The 21623-nt window shown below is 42.8% G+C and overlaps 1 pseudogene; it reads left to right on the forward strand.

Annotated features, from left to right (window-relative positions):
- The window catches only part of LOC149181098 (protein DETOXIFICATION 33-like), a 146909-nt pseudogene extending 126075 nt beyond the window's left edge, over positions 1–20834 (forward strand).
- The last annotated feature ends 789 nt before the right edge of the window (positions 20835–21623 follow it).

Below are 21623 nucleotides of genomic sequence, written 5' to 3' on the forward strand. Positions count from 1 at the left end.
AGCTCCAGGAGTTGTAGCATTATTGCTACAATACTGGAGCCCACCATCTTTTTGGTGTCGTTGCCGGGGAAGCGTTAGAGTATTAGTGATTGTTGCTTTTCTTCTACTTTCCTACTCTCGCCTTCTGCTAAGTAGTATTTCATTTCCATTCTGCAAAAGTAGCATAGACATTTCCTGCTTTCATAGATTAACATTTCAATTCCGCAATTTCATTTCTGCAAGCGTAGATTAGCATTTCAATTCCGCAATTTCATTTGAGCAAAATAGATTAGTTCTTTCATGTTTTCATTTCAATTCCGCATTTCCATTTCAGCAAGATAGTTAGTTGCAGTTCAATCTGTTTCAGTTTTGCAGGTACCAGAAAAACAAAAGCAATCAGAAGTCTTTTCATTTCATGCCTCGTAGGAATCGAGATAAAACAGGCAAATTCTTACCCAACACCCCCACCACATCACTGAGTCACCCTTCTCTCTTCTTTGGTGACAGTGATCCAGAAGAACCTACAGGTGAACCTCCTGAGATATATGAAGATCCTATAGCAGAAGAAGACTTAGAGAACACTCCATCTGAAGCTATGGCTGACAATAGGGGAGAAGATGAGAGAATTGAAGGTGCCTTCCCCATCCGAGAGACCAATGGAGACATGAAAATGAAGAACATCAGCCCCTCTGCTTTACCTCACTTCCATGGACTGACTACTGAAGACCCTGATACCTTCCTGTTTGAGTTTTCCGTCCTTTGTCGAACCTATGACTATACCGAGGATGAGCAAAAACTGAAACTCTTCCCCTCTACCCTCAAGGATGCAGCGCTGCGCTGGTTCATGGGCTTACCTGGGAACAGTATCACCACTTGGGCCCAGATGCAGTAAGCTTTCAATACCAAATACCGGGACTACTGTAGGTCCAAGGAAACCAAGGGAGAAATCTTTCGGATGACCATGGGGAATGATGAGTCTTTAGAAGATTACGAGGAAAGGTTCCAACTCAGCTATAAACGGGCCAGGTGCACACTTGACCCTGAATCTCTTAAGTTGGTCCTACTCCGAGGAGTCCCTGAAGACCTCCTAGATACCCTTCACATGCTAGCTGGAGGAGATATTTACCAACTGCCTTACGAGGACATAAAGACTGTGTTTAGAAACCACTCTAGGGCAGCCCGGAAAAGAGGTAGAGGAAACCTCCTCTCAGCTGGTATTCCTTTCTCCAAACATGAGTTTGCAAATCAATTAGAGGACCTCAAGAGTGAGGTGAGACAGACCATCGCCATGCAACTTGATACACTCCGAATCCAGCAGAAGAAAGAGGAAGCTGAGAGGGCTTTGGCTATCTTCTGCCCTAGGTGTACCAGGAAACACCCTAAGAACGAGTGCCCATTACATTCGGTTGAGGTATGTTTTGTCTGTGAGGAGGACCACCCCACAAACCAATGTCCAACCTTACCTCGGCTTAAAGCCATGTATCAAGGGACAGAAGCACCCACTGAACCTCTCTATTTCCTCAACCAAAGGAGGCCACATGGACCTAGACCTTACCAACAGGGGATGCAAGGGACACCCCAAGCTTATTACAGCCCCAACCAATATGCTCCTATGCCTTCCTGGGGACCCCCTGTTCATCCTTCCTGGTCTATACCTCCTCCACGGTCTTACCCGCCTCAGTACCATACTCAGCCCACTACTCCTTCGTTTCATTCACATGCCCAGCCACAGCCTCAGTGGAATGCACCTCAATCGGGGTGGAGGCCCCAGTACAATACTCCCCTCACCATTTTGCCTCCACCACCAGCTCAACCACAACCATTACCTCCTGCTCCTCCAAGGCAACCCCAAATGCTTGCTCAACCGAACCCGAACCCCAACAACAGATAGGTCCAGCAGGTATATACTGGGGAAACATCATGCCCTACCTATGCTGGGGAGATCCAGGAGATCAATCTGCGATTTGGAAAGACTCTTCCAGATCGCCAACCTCCTCCCCCAGAGGACGAGGAAGATAAACAGGAAAGTGAACCAAAGGCCATTCCACCCTTTCCTGAGAGACTAACGGCCACCACACAACCCAACCCAGAAGAGGATGAGCTTCTGGGGGAACTCAAACAGTTGTGTGTGAGAATACCACTTCTCCAAGCCATCAAAGATGTACCGATATACAACAAACTGGTTAAGGAAAAGTGTTTCAGACACCCAGGCAGGCGAAAAAGAGATGCTTCAACCATCAATGTCATGGGACAACTATCTGATCTTATGTTGGGGCAGGCCATCTGCCCAAAGTATCTGGATCCTGGGAGTCCTATAGTGGATGTCCACATCAATGGCACCATCATACCTCACACATTGATTGATCTGGGGGCTGCCATTAATGTAATGACCAGAGATACCATGCTCAAACTCAACCTTCAGGGTTCCTTGAGAAAGACCTCGACAGTCCTGCAACTAGCAGATCGCTCCACCGTGACTCCCGAAGGGATTGTAGAGGATGTCTTGGTCTCTGTTGACTCTTTGGAGTACCCTGCCGACTTCTTGGTTCTGCAACCAAAGGCAAAGCTTACTGGATACCCCCTTATTTTGGGAAGGCCTTGGTTAGCCACTGCAGATGCTTACATAAGCTGTCGTGCAGGAAACATGACCATCAAAAATGGTCCTATGTCCAAGCAGCTAGTCCTGTACCCTCCTGCCCAACCCTTATTAGAGCATGACTTACCACTTTGGTTGGAGGAAGGAGAAGAGGATGAGGTGTACTCAGCACCTTTGTGCACCCTAGACACCACTAGGGGAGGCCTCCCAACCGAGGATGATTTGATTGAGACCTTGATCCAGAATCCACCTCCTAGTGCATTGTCCTTAGAAGAATTGGTGAAGGATGCCCGAGCCAGCACCGTAGTGGACCTTTGTGTGACCAACCCTGTCACTCCCAGAGTAAAAAATGTGGAGTTCGGCCCTGAGAGGGCGTTAAAGATCAGCTCCTCCTTATTTCCTTCCCAGGAAAAGGAGCTGTGTCGTCTATTGGCCAGTCATCTAGATGCTTTTGCTTGGAGCTATAAGGAGATGAAAGGAGTCCATCCTTCGGTCTGTACCCATCACATCTACATCAAAGAAGACTGTAAACTGGTTAGGCAACCCCAAAGGAGAATGAATCCAGCCCTTAAGGACATCGTCAAGGAGGAATTACAGAAACTGTTGGATGCCGGATTCATTTACCCCATCTCGGATAGCGAATGGGTGTCCCCTTTGGTGTTGGTTCCCAAGAAAAACGGGAAGTGGAGAATCTGTGTGGACTACCGAGAACTGAACAAGACCACCAAGAAAGACCATTTTCCTCTACCCTTCATAGATCAAGTGTTGGATGGCCTGGCAGGGAAGAAGTTTTTCTCTTTCCTAGATGGGTTTAGCGGGTATAACCAGATCCAAATCAGCCCGGAAGACCAAGATAAGACCACCTTCACTTGTCCTTGGGGTACCTTTGCTTACCGAGTTCTTCCTTTTGGACTATGCAATGCTCCTGCCACCTTCCATAGAGCCGTCTTGAGCATCTTTTCTGAGCTGGTCCATGATTCGGTGGAAATCTATATGGATGACTTCACTCCTTATGGGTCCAACTTCCAGGAAGCATTGTCCAATCTGGGAAAAGTCCTAACCAAGTGCATTGAGATGAACTTGTCCCTTAGTCCTGAAAAGTGTGAATTCTTGATGACTGAAGGGACTGTGCTAGGCCATACCATTTCTCGCCAAGGGTTACAGGTGGATCCTAACAAAATTGCTCTCATCAAGAAGGTTCCACCTCCTCAGAAGGTAAGAGATGTTCGAAGTTTCTTAGGTTTAGCAGGGTATTATAGGAGATTCATTAAAGACTTCAACAAGCTAGCCTCGCCATTGTTCAGCCTCTTGGCAAAAGATGTTGAGTTTAAATGGACTGACGATTGTCAGAAGGCTCTGAATGAATTAAAGGACAAGTTGGTGTCTACCCCAATCTTGAGAGGCCCAAACTGGGCCCTACCTTTCCACATCCACACTGATGCCTCGAACAAAGCCATAGGGGCAGCCTTAGGACAAGTTGAACAAAAACTTCCATACACCATATACTTTGTCAGCAAAAACTTATCCAAGGCAGAACTTAATTACACTGTAACTGAGAAAGAATTCTTGGCCATGGTCCATGCACTAAACAAATTTCGACATTATATCACTGGATATCAAACATTTGTACATACTGATCATGCTGCAATTAGATATTTAATGAATAAACCGGATGTGAATGCTCGTATTATTAGATGGTTACTTTTGTTGCAGTAGTTTGATTTGACTATTGTTGACAAGCCAGGTAAAGAAAATGTTGTTGCTGACTTTTTGTCTAGATTGGATTTACCTGCAGGAGAGGATGGAACAGTGGATGACCAAATGCCAGATGAACATCTGTTTGCTATTTCAATACTCTCTCCATGGTTTGCTGATATAGCAAACTACCTTGTCTCAGTACAGTTTCCTCCGCACCTATCCTCCAGAGAGAAGAGCAGGATCATACGGAAGAGTGCCTCATTCACTTGGATCGGGGGCAACCTGTTCAAGCTTGGCCCTGATCAGATCTTAAGGCATTGTGTAAGGGAGGAGGAAGTCTTTGATATCCTCCTAACCTGTCATGACGGACCTTGTGGAGGACATTTTGCAGCCAAAAGGACTGCCTTCAAAATCCTACAGGCAGGCTATTATTGGCCCACGCTTCATCAAGATGTCAGAAGGTATATCAGCCAATGTGACCGATGCCAAACAATGGGGAAACCGACTCCAAGGGATGAGATGCCTCTCCAACCTCAAGTGACTCTTGAGCCATTTGAGAAGTGGGGTATGGATTTTGTGGGTCCAATCAACCCTCCTTCGAGGCAAAGGTATTACATCATTGTGTGCACAGACTACCTGACAAAGTGGGCAGAAACCAAGGCAATCAAAGCAGCGACAGAAGAAAAGGTGGCCGAGTTCTTAAGAGAGAACATCTTCTACAAATTTGGCTACCCAAGAGAGCTAGTCACCGATCAAGGAAGCCAGTTCACCTCCAACTTAATTGAAGACCTACTTGTTCATCACAAAATCAAACATAGGACTTCCACCCCCTATCATCCTCAAGAAAATGGGCAGGTGGAAGTCACCAATAGAGCATTGGAAGGGATCTTGACTAAGGTGGTGAGCAGCAGCAGGAAAGATTGGGCAGATCGCCTGGTTGAGGCCACGTGGGCTTACAACACCACTTGGAAGACCACAACCGGCTTCACACCTTATGAGCTGGTCTATGGGAAGAAAGCTTTGTTGTCAATTGAGTTCGAATACAACACCTTGAGGATGGCAGCTCAGCTGGACCTGGATCTCAGCCATGCCCAACAAGAAAGGTTATTGCAGCTGAATGGATTGGACGAGCACCGAATGCAGGCCCTTCTCCACTCAAAAGTGGTTCAACTTCAGAGGAAGGTGTGGCATGACCAACACCTCAATGACAAGCAATTTCAGCCGGGAGATTGGGCGCTGTTGTATGATTCCAGGCATAAGGATTTCAAGGGGAAGCTGAGAACCAGATGGCTGGGACCATATGCAGTGGAAAAATGTAATGACAATGGATCTGTTCTTATTCGAACCATTGATGAGGAGGCCATCCCTATGCTTGTCAATGGGCATCGACTAAAGATCTACAGAAAACCTCTTTCAAGGCAAGAATTCATCCAAACTGTGGAAAAATCAGTGCTGGTCATAGAGAAGGGTTCTGCCTCTATTTTGGGCATACCCTAAAGATCTTAAAAAAAAAAAAAAAAAAAAAAAAAAGATAATAAAGATCCTTGGGTGAAAACCTTTCTGAGGCTCCCAAGGCAGATGGTAGGGGTGAAAACCTCATTGAGGCGTCCCTGCTATCTTTCTGGAAATGTTTGAAAAAGACCCTTGAGTGAAAACCTCTCTGAGGCGCTCAAGGCAGATGGTAAGGGTGAAAACCTCATGGAGGCGCCCCTGCTGTCTTTCAAAAAAAAAAGAAAAAAAAAAAAAACAGGGAAAACAAGTTCAAGATGTGGCAATGCATGCAGGTTGCAGGTATTCCATGCAGGAAAAGAGGCCCCTCAACTCAAAGACAAGGGTCCCTACTATGCTACCAGGCGACCTCACCAGCACTCCCTCCGGAAACACTCATCTCTTCCAAGGTCTGGGCGTGATTTGATCACAGTTTAGCCTCCTACAGGAAGCTACAGGACTTTCTACAGGAAGTTCTGTATTTCTACAGGAAACTTCCTGTAGAAGCTTTGGACGGCCCAGAACTGACTGTGTGGGGAGATCTAACACCCGAGGTCCGACACGGAGGCATGCAAGCTAATGTTTTCTCCATCACGCACTGCTGTCGCCTCCTTCTACCGCCCCAGTTGCCATGCAATGGAGATACCTGCACAGTCAAATCAGAACATTGAATTATCAGAGGAAGCGATTCTCAAATGGAAAAAAGGATGCAGAGACACCATGCACTACTTGTCAAAGCCGTCCGAGGGTCCTGCGATCGTGACCATGATGCCACCGTCTCCACCGTTTCAGCATGCACACGAGGAGGAGAAACTGCTACAGGACATCCTACAGGAATCTCGTAGCAGTTCATCCAGCTAGAGTGCACACCATCAAGGCACCTGCAACACATAGAGCGGGCACATGCACCATCCGCAGCCAGGTAATAAGCGTCGCAACCAACAGTAGTCTGCGAGGAGGAACCCCCGTGCCTGTGCACGAAGCAGCAACAAGAAAATCCAATCACCCTCGTCCTGAAACCTGAAAATAACGTCGCGGCCGCACAGGTAAGTGCCTCACCCTTTTTTCGTCAAATTACATGAACTATGCTTTGAAATGTTTGCAAGTGTGGAAATGAATGGGTTGAGCAGTCGGGTAGCCATTCAACTGGCCACCACGACCAGTCAGATGGTCTAGTCAGATTTGGAAAGTGTTGGTCGTGGCAAGCAAAATGGGTAATGGACACGTGAGAAGCGTCTAGTCAGGGAGAAGCGGTGATATAACGGAAATGGCGGCGGCGGATCTGCAGGGAATGATGCGGCAGTAAGGGAGACTTGCAGTGAAATAAGTAGGTGATGTCGTCCAACAGTTCGACAGGGACAGCTCACCCCCGCGCCACGAGTTCGGCCGGGATTCAAATCCACCGGCTAGATCGTCACTCCACTCATTTATCACCAGCCGTTTTGCAGTCGAGTAAGCGTCCGAATTTCTCTGAAGCTCGTTACTCCAAGTCCTTGGCTCGTTCAGACGTCTGGTGGTGGCACAGAAGGCGCAGAACCACTGTCGTGCTCTCCGGAACCTGTGCGCGACTTCTACAGGAAGCTGCGCTACAGGAAGCTAGCCGCTACGGAGGAAAATTGATCTATTCACGTCAAAGGTGGTGAATTGGAAAAGGTAAGCCTGAACCTGTTCCTCCCATGCAATTGGTTTGAAGGGTGGCGAAGTCGATGTCCTCAAAAATGTAAAACTACAGTCTGAGCATAAAATTGCAAGCGTCGTCTTCCTTTTGCATGAAAAGTGTCGTCGTAGTATATGCGGGGTTTTCTACAGGATTTGGTTCGTAATTAAGGCTCTGTCAAGGCTCATCTGTAGATAGCCAAGAATTCACGAATTGTGTGCGTGACAGAGGCATAGTTCTGTGCTCTGTCCCAAAGAAATCCAAAAGGCCATCTTTTGATACGCACCCGCCACCTCCGGCTAACATAGCAGGCTTTCACCATGCCGGGTGGATTCATCAGAAAGGAACCGACAGACTCAAAGAAACTACGGGAAAACCCGGAGGTGGTAGAACTATTCACCCGTGCGTGATGGATGTCGTTCTGCGACAAACTTCAAGGTTATGATGATGAGGTGGCAGAGGAGTTCCTGCGAGCTTTGAAGCCAAAATCAAAAACACTGGCCATTGTCAATTTCAGGGGTTTGAATCTCAGACTCACCCCACAATTCATCAGCAGGGTCACTGACCTCCCAATGGGGGTACCATGGGACAAGGAGGAAAGGAAATTAGGCCAGAAGGCTAAAAAAGAGTTCTTTCCATCGGAGGAGCAATTCTCAGAGGATAAGAACGGGGTTCGCAGAGCTAGCCTACAGCCGCTTTGGAGTGAGGTCAGCCTCCAAATCATGAAGTATATCACGTGCGAAGGACGATTCAGCATCGTATATGGGTACCATTTCCGGCTGCTCACAGAATTGAGGCACCAAATGGACCTACCTTCAGAAAACAAGCTAAGTATTCCTTACTTCCTTCTGCAGTCCATGACTGAATGTGCCACCAAATTACGAGAGGGCACGCCAGACCAGGTAGCCCATCATGGGCTCATTAAGCTCCTCATGGAGGATGCACTCCACACCTACACAGTCCCTCTCTCGTGGGAAGCCTTCCGAAATCTGACTAAGGATGGTGATATCAAAATGTTGACCGAGGAGCTCACCTCCTCCAGCAGCGAGGAGAAGGAGTCAGCACACACAGAGAAGAAAGGGAAAGGCCAAGAACCCGCGGCCAAAGCACCGAAGAAAGAACAAAAAGGGAGGCAAGAGAAACCTCAGGTTGCCGAAAAGGAGGGTGACAAATCCACATTGACACCCAGAGAGAAAAGGCTACAGAGTAGGGTGGAAAGGACGGGACAAGTCCACGTCAGTAAAGGCACCTCGAAGGCAGCCTCAACCAAGTTAAAAAGCAAAGCACCCTCAGCCAAACAGGCTAAAATGGTGCCACCTGTTTCTACAGGAAAACCAAAAACGGCTTCTACAGGAAGCCAGAAATCAGCTGATACAGGGCCTTCTACAGGAAGCCCTGAGAAAGGAAAACCAAAAGAGAAGACAGCTGAAATTCTTGCAAGGGAGGCAGCAGCCGTGCTGGCCACCCTCAGTACACCTCCTAAGCCAAAGGAAAAGCGAAAGAGGGAGACCCCTCTGTATTTCAAAGCTAGGAGAAGTGTGAGAATCAAAACGGGCAGGCCCCAACCTCCATCCAGCAGCCCAATTACTATAGAAGATACCCCTACCTCACCAAGGGAGAGGTCCCCCTCAAAAATATCAGTCACTTACGAGCGGGGGAGCCCGAAGACAACTACTTGGAAGGAGAGGATGGACAGGTTGGCTTCAAAAGCTCGGCTACAGGATGCTGAGGCCGCTCTACAGGAAACATTAGCCCGGCTTAAGGAGACAGAGAGAATGGAGGGAGAGGCACCCTCATCACCACTTAGGGGAGACGAAGTAGAGCCACCGAGGGAAGAAGAGAAGGAGCATATTCCGGAACCTAGTCCCTAGCCAAGCTTGAGCTCGTATTATAACTTTTTGGAGGCTGGGAAAATTATTCCACAAAAATTCACCATGCCGCTCTTCTTTGCGTTGGAGGAAGAAAGAGTGAGGACCCACACGTGGATGAAAATAGCTAAATCAAAAGGAGTGGTAGATATAGGCCCCTTGGAGGAACAACTCAAGGAGGCGAGAAAAGAATTAGCTATGGCCAAACACGTGGCAAACTGCCAGCGGGTATTCCTACAGGAAGAGAACGAGAAACTTAGACTGCAGCTACAGGAACTGAAGAAGGAAAAGGGCACATCCTCATAGGACACTACAGCAGAACATCAAGGCAGAGAAGGACTGCAAGTTGGTCTTGGGGAGCCAACCTCGCATCTACAAGAAAGGGAACTGCAAGCACAAATCGAGATACAAGCTCTCAAACAGCAGTTGCAGCAAAAAGAGGCACAACTGGCTTGCATGGCCAGTTGGGCCATGGATGCTCTACAATGCAGACAGCTGGCCAAATCCTATGGCCTGTACCTACGAGACTAGTGGCTGCAATTTCAGATTAATGCATTGGCACAGAGGGGTATCTCCCAACTCCAAGACCCCCAGCAGTTCACAGCGTTATGTAATAGCAGTTCATCAGAGGATAAGGCCAAACTCTTGGAGTTCTATCTCCATAATTTGGCCCTTCCAAATGTGACTACATGGGATCCCAACACAGTTATAGGGGATAGGCAGTTGATGGCATTTGCCTCATGGTTGAACCATGAAGAAAAGAGGGCAGCAGAGGTCAAAGAGGTCATGGACCGAGAATTACATGAGCCACTGCTGATTAGAGCAGAGCCAGGGGATCCCACTGCATTGATATCGGCCCACCAACACTTAGCCACCAACCCTCAAACTTTATTGAAATACATGGATCAGCAGGCACAGGCCATAGCACATTTCGAGGATATGGAGCGACTGTTAGGGGACAACTGTGTTCATGCTTGCACCCGCCGATGGAACACATTGTCCCACAGCCTTAAAATCAGAGAATACCATACTCCAACTCGAATGAGGGAAGCTCTAGCACGGGTGCCCCTCTACAAAAAGTCCATGCAGAACCTCCAAGCTAGCTGGATTGGCCTCAAGCTAAGCCCACCTCTGCTGTTAGGATTGATGGAAGGCAGCACAGAAAAAGAAGAGCATAAGCAGTGGGAAGAGGTGGAAAGGAAGGCTGGGTTCCATGCCAGTGAGGAGGAGACCACTTCAGAAGCCTGGGATGTGAGGGTGGCGGTGAAAGCAATGAAGGACGAGGAGCTGGATTAGTTGCTCAGGGATGAGCAATCATTTTAGCTGGGGGGTGATGATGAGCCCCAAATTTGGTAACATTTTGGGCTCATTTGGCCTAACTACCTTTGCTCAATCCTTCATTTTTCATAAATTATGCATCATTTTTTAGTATGTTTATGTCATTTGTACGAATAAGGGCAGTCACTATTCCTAGGTGGCTAACATGTGCTCATTTCAGGTTTTTTGACACATGATTGGAACAAAACCGAGCAGATAAGAACCAGGAGACAGCCAAGATGGGGTTGAGGATTCATAGGAGGGTTGTCCAGCATTAAAAGGCCTTCCTCGGGATCTTCACCCCCAACTCCGAGCTCTAACAGCCACCACAACCGGATTAGAAGGCAGCCAAACAGATTTTGAGGAAGCAGCAGTTCACTCCTAGTTTGGTCAGCCGAGTCCCACTAATTTAGGAGGCCAGCTTGGGGCCTCGTGATGTATAAATGCTAAGGCTTTAGCCTTCGAAAAGGACTTTTGAAACTTTGTTGCACATTCTGCACTACGAGCTGCTAGCTTGGTTTTGCTCTTTTGTAGCCAATTATTGGCATGCTATTTGACTTATGATTATTATTTTTTAATGGAAAGCAGTCCTATTTGATCTCAGTCCTGAGTTTTTAAAAGGAGCCATAGCTCTCGGGGTTGGGCCCAACCTGAGAGCCTAAGGCCTCCTTCTTTTGTATTGTTATCTTTCCTTTCAGCATTATGTTTTTTTTCTTTACATGCATTTGAAACGCAGTTTGCTGAGTTAGATTTCTTGGTGTGGTTAAGTAGGTCATTGTTATAATACAGAGTTGCTTCAGCTGTTTAGAATAGAGTGAAGAGATTGGAGTTGATAAAATTTCTAGAAAAGGGTTGCCTGCACGCTCATTTTCACCTCTTTCTAGGGGCTGGAATTGCAGACAGTGCCACCCACCAAAAACATTGGTTTACGTGTTCATGCAAATCTTTGGTGCAATATTTTCGGTTGTAGAAGTTTTCCATGCGTTCAGACCTCTTGGAATGTTTCTTTGCTTCAGTACCATACATGGTTTTCCTTAAGAATAATGTTGTTGTTCATTGGTTCCATTAAACAGTTAGGAATGTTTTGATTATATGCAAGACGTGGATGATTTGATTCAGTTTACACTGTGCAGTGCTACCCTCTCACCCTCTCCTCCTTCTAAGCCTTGCCCAGGCCAACTGCTCATCTCCCGACTAGACCCCTTGTCTCTCAACTACTCTACTGCCCACGTTATCCTACCTTTTCGGCCTTCCATTCCATCTACCCTCCTTCAGACAAACTAGCTTAGCACACCCCCTCATCATCTCATCTCTCGGTCACTAAGGCATTACAAACCCCTCTCCTACCTCCCTATCCACCCATGCAGCCTCTTCCACTCACCCATCACCCAAAATCCGATTGTAGAACATCCTGTAGGAATTACTGAACATCCTGTAGAAATTCTGAAGCATCCTGTAGAACCCCTGTAGACTTCCTGTAGAAGCTCATAAACGCGGTCTCTTGGTAGCCAAACTTTGTGAAACTCTCTGGAAGGGTGTTAGGGACCCCTTAGACCCCCTCTGAACTTTCCCAACCTTTGTCAAGCCTTTTTCCTCCTTGATCCACCTCTGCACAGTAAAAAGCTAGTTAAAAGCACATGCATGATAATTCTAATAATTGAAACAAAAATACAAAAGATGTTTTCTTCAGATAGAGGTAGTCTAGACACATGCATTTCACCTTCATAGAAGTAATGGCATCTCTTTCAGTAGTTTGCATTCCCATCTTTGCATCAGTAAGACTAGCTGGTAGAATTAGGGTTTGCTAGGGTTTGCGTTTCTTGTTGGCTTTCAGTTCCTTTCTGCAAATAGATTAGCTTCTTTTGAGATTAGCTTTTGTCCATCAGTTAAAAAGCTTCTTCTAAGAGCTCATAGAAGTTGGCTTGAGCCCCTAGCGGACTTGTGCCAGCTGACCAAGTGACAGCTGCGGCAAGAGCTAGTACTTTTGCATACAGCACCGTCGCTTCCAAGTTTGTTATCAACTACCGGGTTGATAAAATTGAAGAAGGAAGCTCCAGGAGTTGTAGCATTATTGCTACAATACTGGACCCCACCAAGTACCTCTCCGACAAATACTTCTTCTTGAATAGCTTCTCAAACTCACTCCAAGTCAATTATTCCTCATGAATACACCTAACATTATTCACATCTTCCCACCAAATGTCTACTTTACCTTTGAGATTGAATGTAGCTACTCCAGCTTTCATGTTCCCTAAATAATCATGTAACCTCAAGAACTTCCCCATGCCAAGCAACCATGCCTCTACATCTCGTGGTTTCTTCATCTCTCCATGAAAAGTAGGTGGATTTTCTTTATTAACCTCATCCAACAAGTATCCCCCATCATTCCTCCTATACAGATGATAACGATGACGATCATAGTGCCTATCTAAATCAAAACAAGAATAATACCTATGTCCATCCCTTCTCCTCTCTGTAGTGTCCAACAATCTTCCATCTCTAACCGTGCCATCTATATCTGACATGTGACCACCATGCGACCTACTGCCATATGCCCCATTATTTTTGTCCTCCTACTCATAGTTGTTCCAACGTGGTCCCTGTCACTGCAAATCTGAAAAACTCTGAAGTATCACTACATTTACCTATGCTTCTTTCTTCTGTGCCTGCATAATTTTGTCATTATTTGCCTTACAACTCCTTATTTCTTCCTTTAAGTTTTCCAAATCAGAAGAGTTCCCAACACCATATTTCTCTTCTGATTCATAGGGAAAGCCTTTATAGTCTACCATTTTGCTAGCCATTTGATATTTCTTCGTGCAAGGTATATCATGTCAGCTAAACCAAATCACAATAAACCAATGTACCTTAGTATGGCTCGGGGAGGATACCTTGTCTACAAGATCAAAAAATCAGCGTGATACATGTATAAAATAATCATCACAGCATATAGAAGCATAACACCTAAGCATATAACCATGCAACCATCATTCTAGCTAGGGTCCAATCATCAATGCATGGCCTTATCAACAACTCATACCACGGCCTCATGCATGACAACCACTACATCACTGTACACTTGACCACATGCGAACATTAACATGCATAAGCAATGCGTAGTTAACCATAGCCATGCATAAACACATGTAATCAAGCATAAATGAACAATACTTGTAACTAAAACTACAAGAATGATACATGTAACCAAGAATACAAGAATGTAACCAAACATATAAGAATGTAACAAAGCATGCAAAATAATACTTGTAAGCGACATATAACAACATGTAACCATTTATACACACAACAATGCATCCCACAATAACAACATCAACTTCCACATGGTGACATCACTACAACCATGATCAAGATTATGAAAATGCAACAAGCACATGGAATGCATGTATAAGAGACACACATGCATCTGACATGCATGCATGACTGACACAGCCCATCCAGTCGGAGGGGTGAACCATGCTCTGATACCACTTTGTAACACCTTCCTCCCACATCTACCCAAGCAACTGTCCAGTCGGGGTAAAGATGTGACAAGAGGACACTATGATATGATTCAACCTCCTAAGTCATGTTAAGGAAGTGGAACTGACAGAAACACACCATATGGACATTCAACATCAACATTAGGACCCTCAAGAACCAATCCAACCTTTCTGACAACCAACCCCTGGGTCCCACTAATATTTTGGACCACTTGACCTCTAGACGCTCTCATGCTATGGGCATGCAAGCATCCATGGATCCTTGGACGCTCTCATAAGCCTACAAGCCAGCATCCAGGGACCTCTAAACACTCTCATAGGCCTACAAGCCAGCATCCATGGACTATTTTGTACATTGTTGTGCTAGCTTCCTAGGGATTTGAGCCACTTTTTCAGGTCCATATCCCAAGTCACTACCCAGAATTGAATGACATCTTTAGAATAGTAAATTAACAAGGAAATGACAGTACAAGTGAAATCAATTGAATAAGACCTTGACTAGACCTCTACTAGCCATGACAGACATTTCGTCAAACATATCACGAATATGTAATCTATAGGTGTAAATAACAGGTATGAGCATAGGGATCTCATACTTAGTTGAGAATCGCTAAGAAACATCGATGCCTCAACACATCAACTGCCATTTCATCCATTAGGTCATAGATACCTTGTTCATTCATTTACCGGTAAAAACATGATGAGAGCCATACATAGTTGTTGTCATAAAACACATATATAATCAGCATAATAGCAACAAAAATCCCAAGGAAATCACAATATCTCTTTAGTCATTCACCCCCATGCCATATTCCAAGCATGAATGTGGGATCTCATAAAACACATCAATCCAAAACCATCATTAGATTGGTCTGTATGCAAGTCTTCTAGGGCTCCAAAGTGTTTGTTCCAACCAAGGCTCCAGGACTAGTAACTCAACCCACAGTTGCCACCGGGCTCTAGAGCACTTTTCCAACCAAGGCTCTAAGACTAGTAAATCAAACCACCAAGGGCTCTAGAGCATTTGCCAAACCAAGGCTATAGGACTAGTAACTCAACCCAAGTAGGTACAGTGCTTCAAATCATTTTTCCAACTAAGGCTTCAAGAACTAGTAACTCAACCCAAGCTAAGGAAACATGAGAACCAACCAAAAAAAAAAACAAGGAAATAAACCCACAATCTCCATGACTATCCAGGAAATGGCAAGGCTAGTCAATCCACTATAAATCTAGGAAATCCTCCATTCCAGTAACATATCATGACAAATAATCTGCTTGAATATGTCATGCATGCCAAAAATGGTGAGGAAAACATACATGCAACTTGGTACCTGCAAGAAAATCTCACTGTAGTTGTTGATCCCAATGTCCTCTTACGCTTTCCTTCTCTTCCTTTTCCTTCTTGCTCCAAAAATCCAAGTATGCCACACCCTCCAAGAGTGTTTTAAGAAAACTCTAAGTATTCAAGAGTATGAGAGAGAGAGAGAGAGAATAATGAGAGAGTTCCAACACTAAACTAACAAAAGGTTACCAACTGATCCTCAAAAGCCTTTTTATGAATGAGGCCTCTAGTTTCTTCATTTTCCATTATTTTCCTTCATTTTCCTCCTCACATGTGACCTTTCACCTCCCTTTTCTCCTAGTTTCCATTATTTTCATAAATAAATGTGTCAAAAATTCCATTTACCTTTCCAAAGCCTTAGCCATTTCCTTTGCCAATTTCCTTAGCCATTAAACAACCACAAGTGATCCCGATCACTATGCTTTTACTCAACATTCAGCTTGGAATAAGTGTCCCATGAACCATGGTTATTATTTTTTCCTTTATTAACTTTTATTACATGGAATTTTCACCAAGATTGTTACAAATATATATACAGGCACAAGAGACATTACAAAAGCCACAAGAAAAATATAACGCCATGCATGATCAACATAAAACAAAGAAGTAATTCAAAGTGGGCGACAGAGTATGGTTATAATTGAATATTACAGGGTCCTAATAAGAGAATCAAGGATCTGGAATATGATACCTTTGAGATACTATAAAAGGTGGGATATAATTTCTATAGACTCAATATGCTCCCATACATGTGTCTTTACTTGGTGGTGAATGTGAAGAATCTAAAACTCTATGATCCTTCCATGCTAGATGAGGAAGAGGAACAAGTCCTACTTTTGGTAGATGATTTTGCACCATAGGATCATGTAGAGTTAATAAATGAAATAATGCTTTAGAATAGGTATATAACTATGATACAAAGACAACATGACCTTTTGCAAATTGGGTTGAAAGGACAACTTCTAGGCAAAGCTAAATGGTGCATCCAAGGGAAGATGGAGGAAAAAATTCCTCATCTCATTCAATAAAATCTTTTGGAGACCAAAATCCTTCAAAAATTGGGAGATGTGATCCATTATTTATCATTATATTGTTTTCCATCCATCTCTATACTTCTGGAATGAAAAACAATGGATTAATCACAAGATCATTTTTACTGGCAATCCCAATATGGAAAATTTCACGTAAAAAATTTAGGAGCCATTTTGAGGCCCTAAATGAACACATTCTGTGATCCCAACCTTAGTATGGACCTATATTACATAATATACACGCTGATTCCTATCGAATCACATAAGAATAACCTCAAATTAAGTTCATTTGAGATAGTTATGCCTCCTGAAAATTGATCTATTGAATTTTATCACCTTAATTCGAGAGGATACCAAATTATCCCCCATTACTCATGGAAAATGGGTTACCCACATGATCATTATGAAGAAGCCTCTAAATGAGTCCATATTGTAACTCAAGTTAAGAGTTGAAGGAGTCAAACCTAACCGCTAATGGGCTATTGGGTTGTGTTATAACTAGGCCACTAGGAGGAAAAGGGGTTCCATTCCTTTTTAGCCCATTTTGTTCCATAAATGAACAGAGTAGAAGAGAGGGATAGAAAGAGAGAAAACACAGAGGATTTGTGCATAGTAGTAGCCCACGGGCCACACACCTTACTTATTTGTACTTGCAACCATTTTCTATTTAGAGAAATAGAGTAGAGTGGCCTCACCTTCTAGTTAGGCGTTATCCTGAAACGATTTCCTAGGCTATATATTATTTCAATCATGTTTTGTGATTTTTTATTTTTTTTCTCTATTTACTACATAATTATGATTTGCATGGATATGCAATAAACAATAATTTATAGATCCGAAAATATAAAGAGAAATAAACCCTCATAGTATTGATTTCATATTTTTAAGTATAATTTTATCAGATCTATTGTGACAAATTGTCTAGTGGAATATCAACAACAATTTATAGATCACTTTAGGTTAAATGAACTAAGTAAAATATCATTTACAAGTGATGAATAAATGAAGTATCCACACAAATCTAGGGGTGAAAATAGTTCAAGTGATGATTAACAATCAATATAATTGAATGTTACTTCAAGTTGAATTCTTCATAATATTTCTTTATGAAAAATAGGGAATTTTATTAATGTACTCCATGACATATTTCCCCAATCACATGAGGACATGTTACCAATAATTGTAGCAATTACATCTTTAAATATAATTAAAGTATTGAACATATTATCTAAATCAGACGTGGATATGTTACCAATAAGTATAACAATTACATATTGGTTATATTTTGATTATTGAAGATGTTTTTGTTGTCTCATTTTGTATGACATAGTGTCTTCTATTTACAAATAATAAAATGGGCAATTATATCATTGCATTGTTCAATGTTGTAAGATGTTACATTGTTAACTAATTAATATATAATGCATTGGATTATATTAAAATTGCAATAGTTAACAAATAAAAATCAATATAATTATAAAAGAAAAGATTGATTTTGAGATCATTAATTGAAATTTTGTAATATATATATATATATATATATATAGATAGATAGATAGATAGATAGATATATTACAAATTTTCAATTAATGATCTCAAAATATATATATTTTGCATGTTGATGCATTATATTCTTTTGAATTCAATCAATATTAACTACCATAAAATAGATATCTATAAGTATTAACACACAACATTCCCTTGTGCCTACTATTTAAAATATCACATTGATGATTAAAAATAAGAAAGCGCCACTCTTTTAAATGACATACATAAGAGCATTTAGGGTTAGATTAATTGGTCGAGTTCTCATCGCTAAAGCACCTCGCTAATGAGAGGTCACAAGGTCAATTCTCCTTGACACCCTCGGGGTTAGGCTCTACTAATATGTCGATGAGATTTGATACCTTTGGGTGCATTTGCCCAAATATTTCCTTAGAAAATAAATAAATAAAAATGACATACATAAAAATATATTCATCTATTTTAAAAGTTTCAGTACACATAATCAATATGTTAATATGTTAATTGGTGTGATAAAAATACATATGCACTAGTATGATTATTTACGTCCCAAATCCTTTAAACATTTTTAGGCCGATAGGCCTTCCTTTGAATTAGTTCAGTAGTCTACACTTTCATTTCTTGATTGACATCTGGATCTTCTCCTGTTTGACATCTGGCACAATTTTTTCTTATCCTCTGATTAACATCTGGATCCTCTACTCTGGATCTTTGACTATTTGACATCTGGCACAATTTTTTCTCTATCCGCTTGACATCTATTTCCCACATGCATCATTATTCCGAGTTTCTCCGAGTCTGGTTTGGTGTAATTATTCCTTAGCTCTCTCCAAACCCTGGTTATGCCGTGCACGATCAACAAATTCGGTGCATTTACATTATGACGAAATGTAAATGACGAGGCAGCATGAGAAACTTGGATAGAATCCAAAAAGTTGTGGGCTATTTCAGGCCCTGTGATTTTCACTGCTCTATGCCAGTGTTCACTGGGAGCTATCACCTAGACCTTTGCTGGGCATTTGGGTACTATTGAACTAGCTGCAGTGGCTATCGAGAACTCTGTTATAGCAGGGCTGGCCTTCGGAACTATGGTGGGCCAAACTAAAAACCATTTTCTATTGGTAGTTTTTCTGTTTGTTTCAGTTTTGTAAAGTTTGACTTGAATTGAATTGCAGCTTGGCATGGGCAGTGCACTGGAGACACTGTGTGGTCAAGCCTTTGGAGCAGGGCAGATACACATGCTGGGAGTGTATATGCAGAGGTCATGGATTATACTTCTTGTCACAGCATTAGGCTTAAGCCTCATTTACATTTTTTCACCGCCCATATTGAAGCTCTTTGGGAAATCTGATGAGATTTCTGACTTGGCTGGGAAGTTTGCCATCTGGATGCTTCCTCAGTTATTTGCCTATGCACTAAATTTTCCAATGCATAAGTTCCTTCAATCGCAGAGAAAGGTCATGGCCATGGCCTGGATCGCTGCAGTGGCTTTAGTCATACACATTTTCTTGAGCTGGCTCTTTATTTTGAAGCTGGGATGGGGTTTGCCAGGAGCAGCCATAACTCTCAACCTTGCATGGGTGATAGTTGATGTGGGGCAGCTGATATATATAATGTCGGGTGCCTTTCCTGGTTCATGGACTGGAATGTCACAATGGCATTCTAGGATTTTCCTGCCTTCATCAGGCTTTCCTTGGCTTCTACTGTGATGCTATGGTTTGTTTTCTTCGATCATTTATTGCTATGCTCTCTGGTTTTACTGTTTAGTTCGTTCAAATCTTAGCAAAAGTACTCGTTCTGATCCTGTACTCTTTAATTGGCAGCCTGGAGTTCTGGTATCTTATGATATTGATCGTTTTAGTTGGGCGCCTGAAAAATCCAGAAATTGTAGTAGACTCAATCTCCATTTGGTATGATAATTTGAAAAACATTTCCTGTATCTAATATTCTTTATTGGTACATCAAAGTTACAGAGTATAGTAATTATCTTACTGGCAACCATTATGCCTTTGCAGTATGAATTTGAACGGATGGGAAATGATGATAGCCCTTGGATTCAATGCTGTTGTCAGGTATGTTGGGTGGTTCCAGTTCTTCCCTATGATAGTCTGATTGAACTGAATAAAATCATTTGAGTCGTGCCCAAAAACCAGAGTATGACGTTCTCTATCTGTATTCGGTTTGTTCTGCTGCAGTGTGAGAGTGTCGAATGAACTTGGAGCTGGGTGCCCAAAGGCTGGACAGTTTGCAGTAGTGGTGGCAACCTTGACCTCACTAATGATAGGAATAACATGTATGATCATTATTTTCGGCACCAGAAATGAATTTCCAGTGGCTTTTACGAATAGCAAGGAGGTTATGCATGCAGTATCCAAGCTAGCAACTTTGCTTGCACTGACAATGCTTCTCAACAGTGTGCAGCCAGTTCTATCCGGTAAGATCTTTAATAATTTATTTTCCTATCCTTCTTGTTAGAATTGCACAGTACTGTTTGCATAGTGCAACATGTATAAAGTGAACAAAGTCCACTGGTTTGAGACTGTATCGAGGCTTTTCTGTTTTTTCCTATCATTAATTTTCTGAGTAATTTTTTTTACATTCTGTATAACAGAGATGCAGTCTATGCTTTTATAATAAAATTACTGGCCATGAGATCCATTTTCAGAAAACTTTTTCCTGACCCCATCTATATTAGCGATATTGAAGAAAAACTATAATAGTCATTTAGTTCAACACATACTTACAAGTATAGTTCAGTAAGAACAGTTAGGTTTCTCACAGTGGTAAGGAAGAGGACTCACACGCTGCAACATCTTAAGATAAATCCCAAGGTGTTGTTGTTGTGACTATACAATCAGTAATGCCAGTGGGTATCTATTAACTACTAATTGGCTAGGTCTGGTATTCGATGAGACCAAGATGGATGAACAGTGAAATACCTTCATGGTCCCATCTATTGGGGGTTATGCTTGCTTCAGTGGTAATTAGGGAGATAATATAGAACTTAGAGACTATTGGGCTGAGAATAAGTGTTTGCTCCTCTGAGTGTATTTACAATGTTCTTGAGCCTCCCAGTTACTACTGCTGCCTACCTCCTCTTATAAAAATAATACTAATAAACGGGTCTTATTGCATTGCAAGAATGTGGCGTTTAGGGATGCGTTGTGTAATCTATTGATTGTGCAGAGCTTTACAGAATGGTGATGGATGCTCTGCATCATACTTACCTTGTTTGAAAAATTATTCTGAATCTCCTGGTTCGGAGTCATTGAACCTTTTTTCAGCTTTCTCCACCGGTCAAACTATGACTCAATCTGCACAATGCCCCACCTCTTTGCTCCAAGGTCTTCCTCAGCTATGATCCCATGACAATCAATTATATTGTTAACAGCTGATTCTATTTTTATTAGGTGCACTGAATTTCTCAGTGGTGATATCTTTGCTCGTATTGTTCTGCTTATGGCTTGGATCTCTGCCTTTCTCTGCTGTTCACTAACCTTAGTGAATTTTTTTTTTTTTTTTTTTTTTTTTTTTTTTTTTTTTTTATCTTCCATATCACTTTCTTTTCTTTTTGGCAATGGTGAGACTACATCATAGTCATGTCCAAAAATAACACACGAATA

Source organism: Pinus tabuliformis, chromosome 3_2, assembly GCF_031772625.1.
Source record: "Pinus tabuliformis cultivar Carrire ecotype Pingquan chromosome 3_2, CPIR1, whole genome shotgun sequence".
Lineage (NCBI taxonomy): Eukaryota > Viridiplantae > Streptophyta > Pinopsida > Pinales > Pinaceae > Pinus > Pinus tabuliformis.